Source organism: Lathyrus oleraceus, chromosome 5 (genome assembly GCF_024323335.1).
Source record: "Lathyrus oleraceus cultivar Zhongwan6 chromosome 5, CAAS_Psat_ZW6_1.0, whole genome shotgun sequence".
Classification (NCBI taxonomy): Eukaryota; Viridiplantae; Streptophyta; class Magnoliopsida; order Fabales; family Fabaceae; genus Lathyrus; species Lathyrus oleraceus.
Window position 1 is genome coordinate 202,372,708 of NC_066583.1, and position 22,713 is coordinate 202,395,420.

A 22,713-nucleotide genomic window follows, 5' to 3' on the forward strand; every position below is an offset into this window, starting at 1 on the left:
ACGATGGAGAAGAGAAATACCTTCAAGGTGACGGTAACGATGGAGAAGAAAGTGAACAGCGACGGTGGACGCAGATAACTCAGTGAACTTGAACGCAGCAGCAGAAAAAGGCGACGACGACGACGACGGTGAGGGAGGGAGAACGAACGGAGGACGAGAGTAATCGCAGTAGAGAGTAATCGCAGTAGAGAGAAAACCCAGTTACGTAAACGAAATAGCATATAGAGAGGGAAAATAAAGAGACATGCAGTATATATGTTATAATTTTAATGTTTAATAAAGGGGACCTTAGAGGGCGCTTGTGTAAAAAAAGCGCCCTCTAAAGGGGGCCTAAGAGGGCGCTTCTAAAAGCGCTCTCTAAGGCTTTCCAAAAGCGCTTTATAAAATGGAAATGTATATGGACTTAGAGAGCGCTTTTTTAAAAGCGCCCTCTAAGGGTACCCTTAGAGGGCACTTTCATAAACGCGCCCTCTATTGGTGTCCCTCCATTTCCTCATTATTTTTTCGCTTCACTTTAGAGGGCGCTTTGTTACAAAAGCGCCCTCTAAAGTGCGCTGTCTATTCCTCCTTATTTTTCTCTTCACTTTAGAGTGCGCTTCTTTAAAAAAGCGCTCTCTAAGGCTTTCCAAAAGCGCTTTATAAACTGGAAATGTACATGGACTTAGAGAGTGCTTTTTTAAAAGCGCCCTCTAAGGGTACCCTTAGAGGGCGCTTTCATAAACGCGCCCTCTATTGGTGTCCCTCCATTTCCTCATTATTTTTTCGCTTCACTTTAGAGGGCGCTTTGTTACAAAAGCGCCCTCTAAAGTGCGCTGTCTATTCCTCCTTATTTTTCTCTTCACTTTAGAGTGCGCTTCTTTAAGAAAGCGCCCTCTAAGGTGCGCTGTCTATTCCAGTTTTTGGCGTAGTGACAAACCGTATCGATTGTGTCATACACACAAATCAAATACAATAGAATCAAACAAATTCATAACCTGGCCGAATGACCGACCGTGCTCTGATACCACTAATATAACACCCCCCAAACTACTACTACTCAAATACAACATACAATTGCATAATCAGAGTAAATTAAAGCATGCATACACTAGGGTGTCACATTTACTTCTGCCAGAAACAACACATGCCATGGTCACATACAAGTAACACGGATTATAAATCAAAACCAAATAACCAACATGCAAACTCACACAGCGGAATAACATCTCTCTTCATAAATGGTAAATAATGATGATTCCCATAAATCATCTACCACAAAATATCGTTTTGGGATCTAAGGCCACTCAACATCAAATCCAACATATCCAAATAACAAGATAAAAGAGAGCACAACAATATCTCTCAACATCAAAACAAACATAAATAATCCCATAAACCCAAGTGTTACATGACCAGAGCATTATAGACTACCTAATCAAAACACAACAAGAACTAGCCTCCAAATCTAATCCTTGTACGAAGCACCACTATCTCCGGTACCTGAGCGATGTCGCGATAGAACATCATTCCAACAGAAGTGTGAGAATTCAAGTAAATATAGAAAAACATAATAATATGAAATATATAACAAACATACCTATATTATTAGAATTCGCCACACTTCATACAAACATGCATCATATCATCTTATTAAAGAATCACATGTTTATCATCATACGACATGGCTCAACCATCCACAAGTATTCATTTATAAATACTACACGATGTACAAAAGTCATATTTCACAACATATCGATTTCATGTACATATTATCATCCATCATCATTTACAAATCATTATCAAATATGTATACAACTTTCACATAATTCCATAATGTATACAAGTCACCATTTTATCACATATATCACAAATATGCACACATATCACATCAACAACACATCAACAATTCATATCAAATGGATCACCTAAAATCCACGTATATGCATATCTACCAAAATCATATCACATAATCACCCAAACAACAATTCACACCGACACATGCGACTCAATGTGTGACTCAATGTGATATGCATGTGGATCTCATCCGTTATCATTTCCGGCTTGCCGAGCGTCTCTCAAATAGACTAGATAACCACCTCTAAAGCTCGATTCGGCCTTAAGCTTTCAAACCCCATTCGGCATTAGGTTTGGGACAAGCAAATAATCTACGCGTGATTACCCAACATTGCCTCTTTCATAGACTCATGTTAGTGTAAGTGTGCAACAACAACAAGACTTATGCACTTAAGACGACCACAACCCCTTAATCATACATAAGCATACCACATCCAACATTTGCACAACATACACCTAACATGACTTCAATCCCAAACAATACAATAAATAGCATTCATCATCTCATCACAACACAATAACATAAAGCAAACAAGTCAATTCAGGTTATTCATCAAATTCACCAATTCACATCATCACATATATAATTTCAAGTATTATGTTTCTTCACAAAATCCATCTAAAACCATCCAATACATGCCAAACAATAGAAAACATGTCATTCACATTCACCACACATACAACATACATTCACATTAGGATTATTTTGATATAATACTAATCTACTGTTATCAAAATGAATATCACGTTATAGATAATATTCTTAGCTTCATAACAGTCCAAACGGCACCTCAAACAGAGTTACGGTTCAAAACTTATTGAATTTACAAGTTTTTCAAAATGCTGTCAAAACCAGAAAATTTGTTGTTGCGAAAATGCTGTCAAAAATCAGAAAAATTGCTGTTGCAAAAATGCTGTCAAAAGCCAGAAAAATCGTTGTTGCAAAAATGATGTTGTCCAGCACGAATTTTCATCATAAAACCACATTAATCCATCATTTTTCATGAAATAAATAGTTATATAACCTATATATATATATATATATATATATATATATATATATATATATCAACTATTAGGATCATAGAAACAAGATTCTAAGCTCCACTAATTTTCACCAAAATCCCAAATCAACAATTTTCAAGTGAAACTCAAACATGCAATTATGCATCAAATCATGTCCTATACACATACCCATTCATGGAATTCAATATAGAAACGTCATAGCATAGCATAAACATCAATTTCATGGATTAAAACATAAACACATGGTAGGGTTTCTCAAAAATCAAAATCCCCAAATTCTAAGTTCATGATATCTAACCCACATACATTACATATATTATATTTACCCATAAACCACTTGAAATCCCACTCTTACCTTAGTATAGATGAAATCTCTAGGTCTTTCTTCTAGTTTCCTCTTCTCCTCTTTCTCTTCTCTTCTCTTCTATTCTCTCTTTTTCTCTTGTTTTACAAAACTAACTCTAATCTCTAAAATCCTTACTATCTTTTTAACTCATAATGGGTTTAATCCACTTATCCACTCATTCTAATTAATTAGGCCAATTACTAGACAATTGATATTTCTACTCATAAAATTCAATTATTCAAATAACACATATATTCAAATAATTCAAATAATCACCCGAACACATATTTAATTAATTATCACATCAAATAATGATTAATTAAAATAAACACCTAATAAATAAATACGGAAATTAAATCGGGGTTTTACAAGATGCGCGAGTTCAACTGACGCATCAATTAAGAAATATGGTTATTTCAGTTTTTTTTTTAAATAGGTTATTTAGGGATGTAAATTGAAATTAATGGTTATTTAAAAAAAATCGAAAATTAATCTAGAACATGCTTTGAATCTCATCAATTGCAGTTTATGTTTTTTTTCTTTAAAAGTTGTGCATTTTATTTTGTTTTATTATTTATTTAAAAATTAAATGATATTTTCCTTCGGATTCTTTAATAACTGAGGGGGTTAGATAATCAGGTTCTACAATGAAAATACTCGTAAACCCTAATTCTAACTCATCTATAATCACTTCGAATTCGTACACTTCATTGTTATTTCCACCACTTTCAAAGTCATTGTTATATTTTAGAATAATCTTCATATATTGTCAATCAAAGAAAATACTCCATAATTTATTGCTTTCATTGGGTGACAACGATGAGAAATTTATTCTTAAACATACTATAAATTGCAAGCAATATTGTTGTTTCACAGTACAAGTCCTTTGTTTGAATATTACAACACGTAAAGAAAGTGGTGAATGGTAAAGAAAATTAAAAAAAGGAAACAATACATGTTACTTTTCAATTTTTATCATTCACCATTTTTTTGCAAGTAATATATTACCTCAATTCTTTTATAAAACCAAGGAGTAAAAAGTCATTTTCACCTTTGTTTTGTTTAAAAATCGATATGTAATTTATACTCTGATATATATAGCTTAACTTGTATTGTACATTTTTACTTGCCTAAAAAACATATAATAAAACATCTCCCACAAAACTCTAACGAAGAGCTCTAAACAACGAGAGTCCTAAAGACAAATCATCCTCCAATTCCTGAAAAAGTAAGAAAATACAAAGATGATATGTGTTTAGGGCTCTTGTTCGCTTCTTCTTCTTCTTCACATATATGGTATGTCTAACTTCACTATTCATGTTACATTAATATTATTGTTGTTGTTTGTTGTTGTTGTTGTTGTTAATCCTCGAAACCTTAGAGGTTTTAATCTTGTTGTTGTTTTTGAGACCTGTTAGAGGTTTAACCTTGTTGTTGTTTAAACTGAGATTAATGTTATGTGTTGCTGTTTTGGTTGAAATAAATATATTATAGGTTCATTGAGATTGATGTTATCAGTTTATTATTAATGTTGTTGTATTTTTGTTGAGATATTATTATTATTATTAGTTGTTGTTTAATGTTAGTTGGTGTTTAGATTGAAATAATGTTAATGTTGTTGTTATTTATTATTGTTTTGATTTGTCAATGTTATTGTTGTTGTTGTCTAGTTGGTATACTTAGTAAAATTTTGAAATCTATATGTTTAGGATTTAGTTGTTGGTATTGAGTTTGAGTTTGAGACTAAGATTATGTTTTTCGTGATTCTTTGTGCATCTCTCATCTTATTCCTCTGGGCATGTCAAAAGGATATTATAGTGACAGAAAATACAATCGAGTTTATTATATCTAATGTCGATTATTTGTTTCACTAACCACTCTTTGAATATATAATCTATTTTTTTAAAAATAATAATATGAAAATTATGTTGTATTTGAAAAACATCTAACACTAATAAAAGTTTTTTGAGCATTTTGCAACTCATCATTCATCTCACATTATTTTATGGTTAAAATATCTCAAATGCTTCTAGCTTTAGTTTAATTTTCTTCTCTACTTATTCAATGAACAAGTATGGAAGAAAGTTGAACGAAAACTAGAAGCATTTGAGAGATTTTAACCATTAAAGAACATGAGATGACTGATGAGTTACAAAATGCTCGAAAATCATTAATTAATGTTGTTTGTTATTCAAATATAATTGTTCATATAATTATTTTATAAATCAATTTGAAAAGTTATATGTTCAGTTAGGGTTAAATGATACAAGAAATTCACATTAGACATATAAAAGTAAAGCTTGTTTAACTCGTCGATTTTATTTCAAAACCGAGGGTATAAGTTTTTCGCCATTTAAAAATTCCGTACAGGATCTCACTAGGGATGGAAAACATGACCATTTTCACTTTACCCCTTGGTTATTCAAAAACCGAGGCATAAAGTGGTAGTTTTTCATATCGTCCATCGTTACCTCGCATATGTAATCGAGGTAACATTTATTTTACGTCCGAGGTAAGATGTGTTTTTGTAGTAGTGATTGTTTAATATTTTTCATGATTTTTTTAATGGATCATAATGTTGATGAACAAATAATGGTTGAATTTGTGCATACCTTTGTAATTAATTTAAAACAAAATCTTGAAAGTTAATAGGGAAAATGAACATTAATACCTTAATATTAAAAGATAGTTGATGAATAAAATTTAAGAGCAAGAAGTTGATGTGAATATGGTTGTCATACTTACTTGTTCCAAAAGTATCACAACACAAGTTTGAATATGTTGGAAATCAAGAAAAGTTCAAGTTGCAGTCGTGATTGATTATTAAAAAAAATTGGCTGAATATGTGAAAAGGGACAAAAGAGACCGGGAAGAGTTGCCTAACGGAAAATCTCTTCGAAGATTGCAGATGTCGGGACCAATGGTGAAATCAAGGAGTCCAATAAAGGAAAAGGCTCATATATTTTTACATCACAGAAGGAGAACCCATGGAAAACCTTTCATCCAAAGGGAGCATGAAGCTGAAGATATTTGAGTTGTTAGCCGTCCACAAAAAGGATGGAAGCACATCAGTGAAGATTCTTGATCGACCTATGTTGGGATTTGGGGACTCAAAAAAGGTGGGTGGCATCCTAAATGAATATTTTTTTGTAATCATACCCACTATCGAGCAGTTCGACGTCGCTCAGGTATTGATTGACAGTGGCAGCTCCTGCGACATAATGTACTTAGAGCTGTTTGAAAAGATGGACTTCAAATAAGGAAGCTTGTGGCAATATGAAAGCTCAGATTTGTAGGAATTCAACGAGACAACCACCTATCAACGAGAAACATGGAGCTGGAAGTATCAGTGGGAGACGAGAAGGATGTTTGGGAAGTCAATTTGCAATTCTTTGTTGTTCATTGTAGAAGCGTCTACAACTGCATTATAGGATGAGCTTCGCCACCATGGTGCACGCGGTAGCCTCTCTGGTCTGCCTCAAACTCAAATATCATAACCTACAGGGAGGAATAGTCATCATCAATGTCGATCTTCAAGGCACAAAAATAATCTACCAAACACTCTAGTGAGATCAATGAGAGAGTGTAATCATGGAGATCAATGTGGAATCATTGACTGGCCAGCTCCAAGACATTAACATCTGCCCACCAATATGTGGCTAAACCATAAGGAGGCAAATAGTAAACATAACCGAGAACTAGGTTGTCTGGTTATGTTTTCTTTATTATTTTGTACTAAATGATATTCTTTTATAATCTCCCTCCTCATATACGATAGTTGTATTCAATTATGAATAAAATATGTCAATTTCTGAAATGTTTATTCCTTTATGGTTATGTATATTAACAATAACTTGGGTTACATCTGACGAGATCTAGGCCCAACATAAAGAAATAGGGGGTGTTGTTTGAGACACTTTGCACGTCCGACAAAAGCAATCAATTCCCCCATAACTCGAAGCACATATTAAAAGCTAATGGTGTTGTTGGAGACGCTTTTCACGTCCAATTAAAGCAATCAATCCCCCAACGAAAGTCAGAGGTATTGTCGAAGATGATTTGCACATCCGACTAAAGCAATCAATTTCCTACCGAAAGTTAGGGGTGATATCGAAGATGCTTTCCACGTCCGACTAAAGCAATCAAATCTCTATAGAAAATAATGGCCCACCCATCTCTATTAGCTAGCCACTTTGGAGAATGTAGTGGGTTGGCCACATGTTTAGCATGAACTGGGTTTTCATCCGGTTGGGGGAAGGGAAATCGATCCTTGGTCGGGAATAACCCTAGTGATATCTAATAAATTTGAGGTAAGACTTTGTAAGTTTGCACAAAGATCCAGAGCTATCTACTCAGGATCCTGCAAACACACATTAAATAGGTAAAAAAAATCCTTAAAAAAAGACAATATATGTACATATATTCTATTACATCAGTACTACACAGTACATAAAAATAAGTGTAGTCAACATGGCTACTCCAACAAAGAGACGATCTCTCCATCTCTGAACATATGATCTGGTTGTATATGCTCCCTCGAGATAAGAAAAAGGATGATGAAAATTCTCCACTTTCTGTAAAGCATTCTCAAACGACAGTGAGATTACCCCCAAGGTTATTGCTCATACAGTCGGACAGTTGCTAAGTGAAATAAGCCTTTGTAATGCACAAGGGCTCTAGTTTCGTCTGAGAAAACGGTAAATTACTCTGAGCAAAAGCTAAAGTTTGGTTCTTCCTTGCCATGACCCTCACTAGATGAGTCACACAACTGGCCACAGATCCATGGAGGTTTAGGGGGTTCAAAACACCCCTTATCTTAGTGAGAGAGGTAGAAGATGTATACATTTTGTTTAGATGCCTATCCCACTGAAGATTTAGATTGCGAGCACTCTCCTCCAGTCATTGCTTCTCAGCATGATGATGGTGGGACCAAAGAGCTTCATAATGTCAAGATCCACCAAGGGCCAAAGCGGAAGAGGCACACCGAACAAGTATTCCCTTTGTATTTTTCAAAGTCTGAGACCTTGAATTTCACCGGAAGCTTGACGTTGGGATCCAAACATAGTTCAGGAACACTCTTGCCAAATAAATCCTTTCCTCTTAGAGTCTTCAATTCCTTGCGCAACTCAAGAAACTGATCCTTCATATCATCCATCTTTTCATAGACATCTGGACCTTTAGATGACTCGGAGTGGTAAATGATTTCCTCGACACGAGGAAGAGTATGAATAATAGGAGGAGGCACAGATAGAACCAGGCTAGATGTCAACAGGGAAGCAAAAGTTGGCGCGTACCCTTCAGGTACAAAATTTGGTGGCATTCCCCACGGGAACCCAGCTGGCATAGTAGGAACATACTAGCTGGCGGAAGTAATAGGCACAAATGTTGCGGTAATCTCTAAAATGACAGTCCTCTGAGGAGGAGGAGTTGCAGGAGGCGGAGACAGTTGGTTCTGAATAGCTATCACAGATTCCATCAATGTTATAAGTCTGGAGATCTCATCCTTCAGCTCTTTGTTTTATTGCTCTAGATGTTCCATTCTTCTCAATCGATTAGCCCGGGTGTTGTAGTAATCAGTCAGCTTGATTGATACACAAAAGAATAACTGATAAGACACCTGGCGGAAGAAACCTATTATGCAAATGATGCATGAGATGCAAAGTTTTTAATTGTTTTTAATTTCAAGGAACATAAGAAGTTTTATTTGCAAATATAATAATAATAAACAATAATAATAATTAACCTGACCATAAAATCTCTTTTTATTCATAAAATTTGGAAGGATTACACTGAGTACAATTTCAGAAACCAAAATACAAATACAAGAGAAAAGGAAACTACCATCCTAAGGATCCATAGCAACTGCATCAGATGATCTAGCCAAGGGGGTCTATTTCCTATGAATGCGTCGAATCTCTGTCTCAAAGGATGTCTCCATCTGAGCCTTCTCAAGGACAAGTTGATTAACAATCTTCTTCCAAGCACCGGAAGGCTGAGGCATGCTAGAGGCAATTAAACCCTCTGGCTCTCTCTGTCTCTATAATGCATGCTCCTCCAGAATCTCAATAAGTGCATCTTTATCTTTCGACTCAAGTTGCAACTCTTCATGCTTTCGACTCAAAGCATGGAACCACTCTTCCCACATGTCTTTCCCTTGCTTCATCTTGGCAAGCGCATCTTCCAACTCCTCTACATCTTGGTTAGGGAGAGTTGATGGCTCAACCACAACCATAGACATAGATATTTCACAAGCGTACGATATCTTCAGCTCCAAAGCTCCCTTCTTCGCCCAAATAGTGTAAGCTTCCGAAGCTACACAGTTGCGTGACCGAGCTCAGATCTTCCTTTCCTATGCACATTATGTCAATCATGCATCACCCTATTCTTAAATTGTTGGGGACCTTTACCCTCTTGATAGAATAGACCCTCTAACTGGACGTTATTAGGCTTATCTCTCAACGGGGAACCCAAGTTGACGATGGGCCAATGTAGGGTTGTAGTTGATTCCTCCTTGTGTACCAATGAGAGGCACATTAGATAACTCACCACAATTATCAATAATGTCCAAGTTACCCAATGCAGAATCATACCAAACAATATCATCATTAGTGAGAGACATAAGTCTTTGGGACCATCGTACACATTGTTGGTTCTCCAGGAAAGCAGACGTCTGAGGAAAATGCAAAATAAACTACTTGTACATAAGAGGAATGCAACATATAATAGTCCCACCACCTTTAGAATTCCTCAAATGCAAAGAGAAATACATGTCACCCAATAGAGTAGGAACATGATTTCCAATCAAGAATACTCTAATGGCGTTAACATCAACAAAACCATCAATGTTAGGGAAAAAAGCTAAACCATAGATGAGCAGAACAAAGATAGCTTCAAAAGCATCCATGTTACCGGCTTCAGCAAATGCTACAGCTCTACCAAGGAGAAATTCAGAAGTTAACCCAAGAATAACTCCTTTCTTCACCAAATGAGCATCAATCTCAGATTTCTTCAGATGAAGAGCTTCAACTATGACATGAGATCTGGGAATCTCCTCTAATCCACTGAAAGGTACCTTGTTAGATACGGGTATACCCAAGAGATGGGCATATTCCTCCAATGTAGGCACAAGATGATAATCAGGAAAAGTGAAATAGTGATAGAGAGGGTCATAACACTGCACCAAAACACTCAGAAGTCCTTTAACCACATCAGTAAATAACACAGACAGTAGATTCCCATGATGTTGCTTGAAGTCCAAGGGATCTAATACAAAGGATGATAACTTCCTTAACTCTTTCAAATAAGGACATCTGAAACTGTACTTCTTAGTGTTCCTTCGTCCATAATCCATGGTCTGAAAATATTTGCAAATAAGACCTTAGTTTCCTTGAAATTTATTTTTCTGTGATGAATGTTATGATGCGCATGTAGGCATGAATGCAACAATCACACACAAAGGATCACACATAAGGCAAACACAAACAAAGGTCAAGGGATGGATCAAATAATCATCAAGATCAATCATCCATTTTGGTGAATTATGATTTTCACCTTATCAACACCCAAGTTCCATTGATATTGATGAGACTGATCGAATCAACCGAGAATCAAAGGGTTTGTTGTGAATCACGAGCATGGGGTCAGGTTAAGAACCATCCCAAAGGAGTGTACTAAGGATAAAAATTGTAGATCATGTTCTAAAAAGTTCCCAGAGTCTTGATCCCATCTATCGGATACTATAGGTTAGGATGACTGACTCATCAACCCATAGTATTCTCAAGAGAAACTCGTATGAGTGTAGTATCGTGTAATAACTGTTATCAAGTCTACACTTGAACGGTCTCTACACTACGTCCTAAATAGGCGAAGTTGGGTTAAATGTTCTATGGTCTTCAGCTTCTCGGACTCCTAGGTCGAAAAAAGTAATGCCTATCTACGATTAACTCATGTGACATCAATAGTTCCAAGGGGGTCTCCACTGAGCAGATGGGTCTCAAGCCAACTCATTACGGACTACTCCACACAAGTCGAACGTGACTATACTATCCTCATATCTTAATCGCACTCAAGTTCGGGCTTGAACTTATCTCACCTCATAGAGATCACCAAGCACAACAGACAGATTATATCACACAAACAATATATACAAACAACATCAAATATACAAATATATACATACAATAAAGTAGGCTAAACCCACTAAGGACTACTCCCCATTAGAGTCTCCACTTAATTTTTATAGCGGTGCATTCATGACCATCGAGCTATGGATAAACACGACGTCAATTGAAAATTCAGAGTCGCCACCGCGCCTTATTTGTTTCCAAAGGAAAAGGCAAAAGTACGAACAAAACCCAAAGATAAGAAGTTTTCGAATCAAAACTAATAAAATGCAAGAGATTACAGGTAAGGGGGTTGGTTACACAGAGGGAAGGTGTTAGCATCCAAAGTGTCCTAGGTACTCCTAGGAGCCCTTTTTTTGTATGCATATGTTTTTTTTGGTGTAAATGATATTTGATAAAATATAGAGTGAGGGTATGAGAAAAGAATTCATTAATTATATTTTTGTGTTTGACAAGACCTTCGGTCTTATGCCTACGTACCAACATAAAAATGAGGGATCAAAATTCCGTAGTTCGTGGTAAAAATTTCAAAAAAGTTGGTGAATTGATTTTAATCAAAAGTTTAACCAGAAAATGCCCAAAAGGGACAAATATTTGAATGGGGGTGTTAGTTCTTTTTGTCTTCTTGAAATTTAAGTCAATATGGTTAAGTTTATTTACAATTTTGATTTAAGAAAAAGTTTAAAAATTCAATGGCATAAGGCCAAAGTTTCTAATCATTAAAACATGTTTAAGTTTGAAATCACAAGCAAATAAAGTTTTTGAAAAGAGGGAGAGCTTTTGAAATTCAAGAAGTGGGAGGAGATGAAGAGACTATCCTAAACAAAAATTAAGAGTTAAGAGTTGAAAAAATCTGACCAATGGGAGACAATCCAACAGATAAGAATGTCATATAGAAACCCATTTTCCTTTGGACTTTGACAAGCAACAATCAATAAGAAATATCCAAGCAAATTACATAAAGACCAAGGAATCAAATAAAGGTAGCCATAACATCCAAGTGAGCACTCCAATAGCTAGCAATCTTCAATATCTTCCAATGTATCAGATGAAATATTCCTTGGTCAACTCAAAACAAACATCAAATATAAACAATAATAACAATATAACCATTAAGCACAAAGACAAAGTAGCAGATGAATCAAAGGGATCCAAGGTCTTGCATCAGATGAAGGCGTGGTCAAAGATATCTCAGTCTCACATATTGGCATTAACCAAGTCCTTTAGCATATGGAATGTTGCCTAATCCTAAGTCCAGAAGTTCAAATCAAGTCCCAACAGTCCACCAAGATGTTTTTTAAATTTTTTGTTGTTATTAGGTATTTTAAGGTCATAAGACCACAAATAAAATAAAGGCAAACAAACAATATATATAATCACAAGATATGGCTCAAATGAGCAAAGTGAAAAGGTCTTGAATCATAAACAAGTTGCATGAAATGTAAATGGCAATGAATGATAAAGGTACGTGAAATTTAAAGTGCATAAAGTAAATGACTTGATAATAAAACAACATTAATTGAGAAGTTAGTCAATGGTTAGTCAAATGTTAGTGATGAGTTTTAATTGATTAAGTCACTCTTTGGAGAATACTCAACCATTCATTCACAAGTATGAACCCTTGAACCAAGACATCATCCATGAGAAGGGCTCTAACTTGGATATATCAACAAGTATTTTACTAGCTCTCATGAATGGAAAAAAGGTTAAGTTTTCACACAATGCCACGAAGAATGGGAGACTTACAATCTCACTTACTAGAATGCTATGCCTTGATGGACAAATTTAGCTCTATGTTAAGCAATCATAATTGGACTTATATAGAAGTCACAATTATCTGAGGCCAGACAATAGAAATATGGGTGTTAATGCATGCTAGAGATTTGGTACAAATAACCAAAATCTTAAAACATACCACACACTAAAAAAGGGAAGACCTATCTCAGTCAGACTTATGTTGATTCATCTGACACAAGGTCATTGATGAATCAACTAGCATTTAGACATTAGAGAAATCATTGGTCAGATGAAGGATTGGGAAAGAATAGGGATGAAGATAAAGAGGGAAGGGGAAAGAAGAAACCCAAATTGATCATGAGAGAAATTTCATATGACCAATACCATCCATTCATTTTGGGAGATGAAATGTACATTTCATCAATCCCCTAAATCCAATGGTATTGATCAAACAAAAGTCAAATCAACCATGACCAAGGCCCAAACAGAAAGTAAAACATCACAAGACCATAAGAATGGCTCAACATAATTTTTAAACATTTATTCAATTAAAAATCAAATTAAAAATGAACTAAAATGCAATTTAAAATGGACAAAACCTTAAATCCCTTCAAAACACCAAATAAATGGCCAAGGGATTTATCCTAGGTCAAACAAGGTCAAAGGACCCTAGACAAAAAAATTCATGATTTTTGGAAAGTCAGAAGTATTTTAAAATATTTAAAGACAAGTAAAAATAATTTAATTCATGAAAAATATCAAAATTAATCCAAAATATGATTTCATTTTAAAATAAGGAAGAGGAAAATATTTAAAGATTTTTGGTGAAAGTTCAATATTTTTTGGATTAAAAATGAATTTAATATGAATTAAACAAAATAAATGGATTAAATGAAAAATCAGAAATTAAAAAAGAAATTAGAAAAAACGAGGGCCATCAGATCTCCCTCATTAATTGAGGTGGCAGATCTGATGTCCAACACGCGTTATCCACCAAACACCCTAATCAACGCGCATGTAGCAACGATAATCAAAAGGAAGGATCGAGATTAGAACGTGGCTTCATGATCAGATAGTTTGGGCAATGCCAACACACCACCAGAGCCCTAGCTCCGGTCATCTTCTCTGGTGGACCTCATTGCACTGGTCCACCACCAACCATTCAGAAAATGAAAAGTAAGGACATTATTTTAAAGAGAAAAAGCTCAAGAACTCGAATATGGACTAAATTTTGTCCAATTCCAAATATATTAAGAGATATGAGGAATTGAATTTTGAGGTACATGATCTGAGTTGCTTCGATTTTACCTTAAAGAAACTCAATCTTGTTGCCTACATTGGCAGATCTTCAGACAACCAATAAACAAAGAGAATGGTGGAGAATTGAGAGAGAATCGAATACTTGAAGTTTCTGAAAATTCACCTTTGGGAAGGATTGATTTGGCTTGATGTCAATGTGAATCCACTTGGTTCTTCCTCCTCTTTCTTGCAGTGATCAATTGATATGAAAATGGAAATGAATCCTTGGAGTTTGAATCTCAAAACAGAAGGAGAAATTCAAACTCAAGTTCAAAGAAATCTTCAAGGAATTCTATGGAGTAGGGTCCTGAGATTGCTTGGCAAGGCCTTGGCAATGTGTTTCTATCATTTCTGAAGCAATGCTCTTCTATTTATAGGCTACATGATTCAGTTTTGCACCTTTCCAGAAAATGTCAAAAATATCAATGTTGTGTATGGGCATTGAATTAGGCCCAACCAATGATGCAATCCACTTCCAATTCATGCACATTTGATACTGAATTCATCACATGGAAGCATGAAAAAAGAAATGATCATTTGAGTTCAAAAGTTGCCAAAACAAGCCCAACAAAGGAACCATGCGCAAGTCCCTCAATTCTTGTCTAAATGAAGCGATCTTAGATGTTTTGGAATGGTGACATCAATGGGAACAACTTTAATGATGAACACTTTTCATTTTGGAGCTTGGGTCATGGTGAAGTTTGAGGTGGAAGTTGGAGAAATCAAACATAGTTGAAAATTTTCTAAGCACAAAGTCAAATGACCACCTCTTCCACCTTGAATAAATTTTGCTATAAGCTTCAAATTAAAATGGTTTCTTAACCAAAGTTGTATCTCGTTCATTCCTATTAAATTTGGTCAAAAATTTTACATCATTTGGATTTGTCATGAGGGAGTTATCGATTTTAGAAGTTGAGGAAAATTGCTTGTTCAATGATGATGGCCCAAAATGACCTATAATGTTTCCTCTTGGAACATGCCCTTTCAAATTGAACTCAACATTTCTCAAAGAATAAAAGTTGGATAAAATATCTTTAAATTTATCATGAAACATGGATGGCCCTCATACCATAAAAATTGAGCAAGTTATGGTCCTTAGAAGTTGACCTCCTAACAAGGGCACATACAAAATGACCTATAATCTTTCACCATAAAAAATGACTTTCCAAGCAAAAATAGAACTTGATGCCAACATGAAAGTTGTTTGGAATGTCATAAAGAGTAAATTTTCTCTTGTAGTCATTTTCATATGACAAAAATTGTAGGAGATAGGGTCTAGGGAACCCTAGTTTTGACCAGTTGACTTTCTTTGGACAACTTCTTTGAACCAACTTGCAAAATTGAAGTTCTATTGATCTTTAGGGATCATGGAGGATCATATATACTTGAGATGATGTTTAATGAATTACAACTTGATATATTTGACCAAATGTTGAAGAAACTTGCTGAGTAAGTCATACAAGATACCTAGATGAATTAGGGCTTCCAAGACAAACTAGCTTCAAACTCTTGATGAACTCTTGATAAAAATGACAAATAAAGAACACGGGGATCCATATATGATGTTTAGAACCAAAGTGAACCTTTCCTTGATTGGTATCTTGCCATGAGGGTCTCAAACCCTAGTTGTGGACTTGATAAGGCACAAGTGGATGCACACACTACCTACAAAAGAAACAAAGATATACATAGACATATTTTTGGCATTTTAGTTAGTAAACAAATAAAATGAAAGTATAATACAATCAAATGTGCTTGGTGATATCTCCCAATGCAATCCCAATGAATGAGGGGCAAGGAAGATGCCAAGGTGTGATCCTAAAGTTAATGCAAATGATTAGATAACGTGAGGGATCTTAGGGTCAAGATTGAGGTCTTACACTCTGCCCCTTCCCTTGGTGGTTACATGGCACAGTTTGCTGAATTTTCGGAATATGAGTATAAGGAGGCTGTTGATATTGAGATGCAATACCCTGTGGGAATTAGTAGTATGACATAGGCACCAAAAATACTTGCAATTAAGAACAAATCTGAGGAGTAGCCGCTAGTGGGAACATCTGAGCAGAGTGCACCAAGCCAAAATTGACTATCTAATTAGATGTCTGAACATAATGAACTCCAAATGGGATGTATGGTGTCCTAGTATAAGCATACTAAGGTATAACAATAGTAGAAGATAATTCCTCTGATTCATATCCTTGATTTTGGTACTATAGAGCATGCTGGACCACAGAAAGAGGAACATGCACATGAATCAGAGGACCCTTGTATCAAAACCCCTTCTCAATAGGTGCCTTAGCAGTCACAGGCGTGAAACATAACAACTTCTGATTAATGAGATCTTGAACTTTGGCCTTAAAAGAGTCATAATTCTCAATAGAATGCCCTACATGTCTGACATGATACCCGCATGTGGAATTCAGATCATGCTTAGGATGGTAGGGAAACCTAGTAGGCTTGATTTATTTATGCATAATTTCCCCAGCGTTAATCAGTATAGGTAGCAGATGTGCATAAGTTATAAGAATTGGATAATTGCGATGACGTCTCCTTTCTTGATCGTAGCTTCCTTTGCTAATTTGTTTCTGCTTCAAATTCTAATTGCTTTGAGTAGGCCTCTAACGTGGCAGGAGATGTTGTTCCCGAGGAGGAGGTGGTAGAATGCATGCAACCATCTTCTGTATGTTACCCTTCTTTAGATTGTCCCTAGTTTGTTCATCAATTACAACCTAATATTGGAAGTCCTTTCATCATGCTATCAAAGAAAATCCCTAAGACCCTGTCAGCTCTGTCTTGATCTTGATTCAACTCCCTCTTGCACACATTGCTCTTACCCATTTCCATGGTTCTTTGATGATTGGTGTCGGCGAATCATTGTCTTTTCGACGGAGGAATGGACAAGGTGAGTTTTTTGGTTGACATGCATGTGATGCAAATAAATGGATGCATATGTTGGGGATGAAATGAAAATAATTATGCAACATCCATAGATTCAATGCATTGATGGTGTCATAACCCAGGTTCAAAGTTCCGGCGTATGTAAAACAATGCAATAATGTATGTTAACAACATAAAATAATTTGGATAATCTGCATATACTGCCTGATGCAAGATCAAAGGTTCGACATTTCCATGAGAATCAAAGTATGTAGAGTCTATGGTTTCTTGCAGAAAAACCCTTACCCCCATCATAGGTAGGTTCTAGTCTTCAAAAGGTAGTTCCTAGAAGGTTCCTAGAGTCATCGATCCAAAATGAAAATACCCTGTCGTAGCGAATTCTCGCAGGACAAATGTACTTCCAAGTAATTCTAGTCTGGGTGTGGTTCTCATGAAAACCCAACGCGTGGAACACAGGTGTACACGAAAATCCACGAGTATATCCTATGTGTATACTAAGCTTGGGTATAGAGATTAACTCATGTAACATCACCCCAACCCAACAATAACATATATAGATATCCAAAATGATAGAGTATGCAAAATGCAAAATAGTAAAGCAAGTGATGAATAATATATAGATAAAGCGAGTAAAGAATAAAGATAAACACCTAAAGCAAGAAAAAAAACTAGGCTCGACCCCTTTTAGCGATTAGGAAATACTCCAAGTAGTTGAGTATCCCGAGTAGAGTCGCCATCTGAAGCTAGTGGAAATATACTTGAACACATTGCACGTTAGAACATACAATAGAGTCATCATCGAACTATATATATTCCCTAAGAAAAGGGAAAACATCGATAAAACCCAGGGGAAAGAGAAATATGGGTAAGAAAGTCGATTATGCAAGGGGAAGGTATTAGAACCCCTAACCCGTTGTACTCAATGGGAACCGTTTTGATCATTCTTGCTTGAATGTGTGTTATATCTAAAGATTACTCACGAAAGAATAAAGGAAAAGATAAGAATAGATAGAGTTCTCGGAGAGGATTAAGGCCCTCATGCCTGCGTATCCTTATAGTTCAATAAGGAATTCAAAGCTTCGTAATTCATAGAACTAATGATGGGAGATGAAAAGAAGTTGTCACAAAAAGTATGGTCTAAACCAAAGGATAATATAATTTGACTCTAAAAAGGGATGAAATATGAACCAAAATTAAAATTGGCATTAACTAATATGTGGGTAGCCTGAAGCATTCGCCACTATATGGTACGACCTAAGAGTAAAATTGGTATAGACTAAGATATGGAGGAACATATGCATCCCCAATGTATTCTCATGACCGAAAACAACAAATTAAGTGTTTGGTTCCATAGAAAATATCTCTTGCTGCAAAAGTGGACAAGTGTCCTAAAAGGGTATATATGGAATTTCAAAGAAAGCGGTGTCTAGTTTCAAAGAAACAGTATGTCACTCGGATGGATGGTTATAATTGAAGGTAGATCATGGATCATGAAAGATATGGATGGTGCCCTAAGGCAGAAGAAGGAATAATTAGGATTGTGCTCGCCAAGGATTAGAATCCCCATGCCTACGTACTCTCACTATGCAATAAGAAAGTCAAAGTATTCGTAGTTCTTAGAACCACAAAAACAAAGAGAAGGAGATTGAAGTGATGAAAATTATAACTTGAACCAAAGGAGTGGTATATTGGGAAACCATAAAGGTAAATGAACTTTGAGCCAAAGAGTAAAAATGTATAGACTAAGAGGTGGAGGAACATAAGCATCCCCACTGTATTGTCATAACCATAAAAAAATATAAGGAATTAGGTGATTAGTTCCATAACAAATATCTCTTGGTTCATAAGGTAGACAAATATCCTAAGAGGATAGGTATGGAACCCAAAGGAGAATGATACTTGGTACAAGAAACAATATATCACTGTAGGGAACAAAACAGTTTGAAACCAAATAATGGTATATTGAATCCATGAAGGAAGTAAACTCTGAACCAAAGAGTAAAGGAGGTACAAACTAAGATGTGGAGGAACATATGAATCTCCACTATATTGTCATAACCAGAAAAAAAAATAGAAATAAGTGTTTGGTTCTATAGAAAATATCTCTTGGTTCAAACGAAGGCATTGGTTATTGGCCCAAAAGTATACATGAGATCCAAAGGGAGAAAGTATTTGGTTCCAAAAAGATGGTATCGACTGATGAAGAATAACAAATAGGGTAGAAATAAATAAGATAGCTCACAGAGAATCTGAATCCTCATACCTACGTATTCTCACCGTGCAATAAGAAAGTCAAAGCTTTCGTAGTTCGACCCACTATGACCGGAACAAAGAAAGCAAGAGAAATGATATATGATAATGAAAGATGAAGAAGACTTGGCAGTAATTGGATATGAACCACACTAAAGTCTATGAGTAAAGGTGAATACGTTGAGCAAAAGGGTCATTCGCCTCGTACCCAAAGATATTCAAAATGAGTTAATAGAACTTTCCACTCTCATTCATTCTTTACTATTTAAGACTCATGGCATGTGATTCTCATCATAACTTTCAAGTTGCTGAAAAAGAATCCTTGTTGCTCCTTATGATGAAGAAGAATTTATTAATCATTCGATTCGAATTGCATTAAAGTCTATGAACAAAGGTGAGTACCTTGAGCAATTGGGTCATTCGTCTCGTACCCAAGGTACCCTAGAAAAAGATATGAAGTCTCCACTCTCATCATTCTTTGTTACTTAAGGCTCATGGCATATAACTTGAATCATGATTGATAAGTTTCTGATAGAGTCTTCTGCTTATTGCACTGTTGTTTTATGAAAGAAGACTTGACAGTCATGTGATTTGAATTGTGCTAAAGTCTATGAATAAAGGTGAATACGATGAGAAATTGGATCATTTGTCCCGTACCCAAAGATATTCAGAATGAGTTAATGGAATTATTCTCTCTCATTCATTCCATATTTCTTAAGGCTCATGTCACACAATTTGAATCTTGACTGACAAGCTCTTGAAGAAACACCTTTGATATGCTTTGGATAATCCACTTCTTGATTTGTCTGGGATGCTTTGCATGAGAGTCTGAACTTGAAGCCTTGAGATCCACATTATTGCAAAAATAGTCTTATTAAGTGCTAAAGGGACTTTTGATAACTTGAATAGACTGTGGGATTATACATAAATCAAAGGATTTAGTTAATCAAAATTTCTTTTGATCAACTTAAATCAAATTACTTGAATTAAATTGAAAATTATGTACCATGTAACTAGGGGATCATGCAACATTAGGATCAAATTAATCATTTATCTAATATCACATGGAAAATCCATTAAATGATCAATTATCCTAAATCAAGCCCTAACCTAAGGGAGCGTGAAAATCTATGACTAAACCCTAGAGTTAAAATTGTCAAATTACATGGAAATCAATTAAGGAATAAAAACAAGAATTAAAATCTAACTAAAATTGATTATTCCAATTATCCCTAATTAAAACAATTAATCCTAATAAAAAAATTCTAAACTCTAATTAATTTCAAAAAATGTTAATCAAATCAATCCTAATTAATTTTATAATTAGCCTAATTAGCAAGAATTAACAAGGCAAAACAATTAGTCAATGCAAAAAAAAAACAATAAACAAAAATGATTAAAAAACAACAAAAAAAATCAAAAAAAGAAAATGGGGATGGAATGGGGTATGGTCCTGGAACCAGGGTGTCAAGGCAAAAACGTGTCTGGGCCTAAAGCCCAACAAAATCCTCCCCAGGAAAATTCAGTGTCAAGGCATTGTTGTGCAGCAATGAGGGGGTGTATGGATCCAATGGAAGATGTGAAGAGAAGATGTTTGAGGCCCAAACTTCCCATGGCAAAAAAATTCGGATCCGGACAAATGCACCCAATCCAACCTCACGTTTAATTCCTTTTGAATATGTGGATCTTCAGCACCGCACGTGAATCTTCGTCTGCTTTATTTCATCATTTTCATCGATTGGAAGTTGCAACATCACATCCGGAATGGTATTTACGTCAAGAATGGCTTTGAGAAGAGAACGCAACGTCGAAAACAAAAATGGATTTCCAAGCTCTAAAACTCGGTTCAGACTACTCATAAAACAGAAAAGCAGAGTCGATAATGGAACGAGAACACACCAATGTTTGAAGCAAGAAACAAAAATCTACCAGACTGGTTAAGCCCTGCTCATGATTCAGTTACAGTTAGTTGTTAAAGTGGTCAGGTTAGTTTTGAGCTGAGACCTCATTTGGACTTATCAGTTAGCTCGAAAAAACTGCTTGTGAGAACTTATCAGTTATTTTAGTTGTTAACTGGGTTGTTATGTGATTGTGATTGAACTGAACTGTTAGTATAAACTGAAGCAGGGCATTTGTGATGGCTTTGTTATGCAGCCACGACTGTCATTAATTCTGCTACAGTAGGAAAAGAAAACTGCTTTACTGTGATTGAGGTCTGCTTAATTATTAGCTCATTTGAATTTTAATTGTTAGTTCTGTAATTTCAGAGGCATGCTAGTTTTGAATTCAAACAGGGACAATTAGTGTGCTTGCTTGGGAATTTTGCATTGCCAATGCTGATACCGTGTCACCGCATGTGTTGCCATGAGTTTTCTTCCACTACATAGCTAAGGAACACTCAACATTACTTTCCTGCTACAAGTCTGCCAAAGGATGCTGCTAAAAAGGTATAGTTCCTCTGATCTAAGCTGAACTTTTGCACATGAAAATCTGATTTTAAAAGGCATGAATTGGACTGAAATGCATTGAACTGGCCTTGTGAAATTGTGAATTTGCCATGAGTAAAACTGAGTTGGTTATCAGCCTGCTTTAGCTACTTACGCATGATGGTTTGTGGCTAAATTGACTTATGATGCAATTCTGAATTTTATTGAATGGATGCATTGTTACTTGGTAGTGTATATCATGTATGTATGCCATGGATGTATGCTTGTTAGAACATGTATACCTATTTACATATGCTTGAATCATAATGAATATGCATGTTTGCATGGATTGAATGCTAAAAGATGCATCGGTTCATTTTAAATGCAGGGCTCATGTAGGACTTAGCATTTGGTTATGACTTCATGTTATGGACATTTGAATGGCAAAAACATGGCTTGAAGTAAAATGAGGTTTACTTGTGAATAAAGAAACTTGGTCATGGAGGTTGAATGAGAAGATGGAAAGGATAAGGGCTCCATGTAGAAGTTGAGTTTTAGGGTTAGGACCATGGAATTAGGTTAGTTGACTTTGGTCAACTGGTTGACCAAAACGTCAATAATTTACCAAAAGTCAACTATGGGTCAAACATCAATTATAGGTCAAACTTCATTCTCTTGTAGTTTTTTGTATGGAACTTTGTAAATGATATTTGTTTAATTGAATGAACAAATTTTGAATGAAATGATTTAAAGAAAAAATAATGCCTTATTATTT

At 35.5% G+C, this 22,713-nt stretch overlaps 1 long non-coding RNA gene across 1 annotated transcript; it reads left to right on the forward strand.

Moving 5' to 3' along the window:
* The first annotated feature begins 21,200 nt into the window (after nt 1–21,200).
* LOC127087837 (uncharacterized) lies at nt 21,201–22,690 on the forward strand. Its single transcript, XR_007790057.1, has 2 exons — nt 21,201–21,959; nt 22,327–22,690. It is a non-coding gene; the product is annotated as an uncharacterized LOC127087837 (long non-coding RNA).
* Nucleotides 22,691–22,713: the final 23 nt, after the last annotated feature.